Below are 2,616 nucleotides of genomic sequence, written 5' to 3' on the forward strand. Positions count from 1 at the left end.
GGACCGCCCCCGCCGGAGTCGGGCTGGGTTTATTGGGAGACCTGCGCGGAGTGCGCGCGAGCCTGCAGCCGGCGCTGGAGCGCAGTCAGCACCCTGCGCGTCCGGCAAAGGGGACCTGGCACTCTGGAAAGTCAGGTTGTCAGCACCGGAGCTCCAGGACAGATCGTGGGTGGTGGTGGCATCCCGACCGCCTCGTCCGGCCTGCGGGGTGGGGCGCCCCCTTCCCACGCTCTTTTGGAACAGTTCCCACCTTCCCGCCGCCTCTGCCCTCCGAAACGCCCTGAGACTGGGCTGAGCTCCCCTTGCAAACACGGCATCCTGCTGCTCATACTTCAGGAATACTTCTCTGTGATGCAAGCTCCACGTTTGACAGGTGGAGATACTGAGACCCACAGAAATCCCGGAGCCCGAACCGTGGTATATACATAGGAGTGTAGAGCTCTGCGGAGTGCCACCCTAGATAACACCACAGCGACTGTTGGCCCAGAAGGACTTTGCAACCCAACTTAAAGCATTTCCCGCAGGCTCTGGGCGTGGTCGGCAGTGAGTTTAACCGTCCGACTCCACTGCCCTTACTTCCACCGTTGTTTTAGGGGCACAGTCTGGGACACAGAAAGTTCTGCACACTTTTCAGGTTTCTGAATATTGAACGTGGTACAAGGTGATTTTTAGTGTTGGTTTAACCCATAGAACTGCTAAGGCGGCAGTTAATAGTAAAAAGCTCTGCCTCTTCTTTCCAGGGCTGCTTCCCCATTATTCACCCCTACAAGGTGCAACAAAATTGCTTTCCTTGAGTCACATTTACCAATGTAGGGCCAGCAGGTGACTCAGAGGTTGGGGCGGCTAGATCCCACATAGTTGACTGCAGTTCGAATCCTGGACCAGAGGCTTGAAAATCATGCCAGGCGCGCACGTGTGTGTGTGTGCCCAAAAATCCAGAGGAGAATGGAGAAGGGATAGCGGTATGGTCATCCCTTCTGGAGGGTGCTATCTCACTCCCCTCACCCTCTGGGGAGCGCATACACCCTATAGCAAACTAAAAATCAGTTTATGTATACACACACAGACAAGGGATTAAGATGAGAATCTCTTTTTAGGTATTATCAGTCCAGTAAATACTGTTTAGCAGGAAGGGGAACATTAACCACCAGGAACAAGTGTAGGTAGTTGGGTGCACTGATGGACTCCTTGTAACAAGAGTTTAATAAGACAGACAGGACAGGTTTATTGACATGTATATGTTGGGATGAAGGAAATCTCACTACAAAAAAAAAATCACTGATCATAGGCAGATTAACAAGGGAAAGACAGGACGGAAGGTGACATGCTGGACTCCCCACTGTGGCTCAAATTCCAGACCTGGCAGCTTGATTCCTCACTTTCTCTCTCTGTCCCTCTCTGGTGAAATTTAAATAAATTAATTAAAAAAATACTTCCTTAAATAATAAGGGAAAGGCATAATTACCTATTTAATGTATACCTGTGCATATGGGAACTGTACAAAGTGAGCCTGAAGGACAGGCCAAACGACTCCAGGTTTTACATCGCACTGGACAGAAGAGGTTTCAGAGGTAAGAAAGGGTGAGGGGAGGAAAATCATCTTTCTGGGCCAGATGTCAGACCTCTGATCCTTTTCTTCCTGTCCAAAAAGAGGTAAAGAAAGCCTACTTGCATCAGCTGCTGAGGTACATTTCTTTTACAAAAGATTAACCTTTATTATTATTTTTTTAAAAGTTAATTACTATCTACAGACCCTCTGAATAGTTAGTTATCTCTGGGGCTGACAGGTGATGTGGTGGTTGGGGACTGGACTACCACATGACTGCCTGCAGTTCAAGTCCTGGGTCTGGCAGCTTGCTTTTTTGCGTGCACTCTTTCTTTCTCTTTCTTTGTCAAATTGAAAAATGTAAAAATAAATAAATGATAGAAAAATTGAAGAATAATGATAATGATGAATAAAATGAAATAAATAGGGACTGGCAGGTGGTGTGATGGTTAAGACTCTGGACTCCCACATGATCAACTGTGGTTTGAATCTTGTTTGAATCTTGGACCTGGCGACTTGCTTTCTTGCTTTCTCTTTCTCTCTCATTCTCTGTCTCTCTCTGGTCAAATTAAAATAATAAGAATACAGGCCGGCAGGTGGCATGGTGGTTAGGACTCCCACATGGCTAATCAGTTTGAGTCCTGGACCTGACAGGACTTTCTCACTTTCTTTCTCTCTCTGATCAACTTGAAAAAAAAAAAAAAGACAATTAATAAAATTAAACAAAATAATTCTTTAAGAATAATAAGAATAAAAACAAATAAAAAAATTAAATCTTTAAAAAATTAAATAATTCTTGGGGACGAGCAGTTGACATACTGGCTAAGTCACTGGACTCCCGTGTAGTCGACTGCAGTTTCCTGTCCCGGACCCAGAAGCTTAAACTCATACTGGGCGCGTGTGCATGCCTAAGATCCAGAGAAGAGAATGGAGGAGAAGGGATTACGGTGTGGCCATCCTCCCCCCCCACCCGGGGAGGGGGTGTGATTTCTCACTTCTGTGTCTCTGTCTCTGTCTTTCTGGTGAGCGCATGTACCCTAGAGCAAAAACCTCTCAAAAAAAAAAAAAAA

This window comes from Tupaia chinensis, unplaced genomic scaffold, assembly GCF_000334495.1.
Source record: "Tupaia chinensis unplaced genomic scaffold, TupChi_1.0 Scaffold000056_1, whole genome shotgun sequence".
NCBI classification, from domain to species: domain Eukaryota; kingdom Metazoa; phylum Chordata; class Mammalia; order Scandentia; family Tupaiidae; genus Tupaia; species Tupaia belangeri.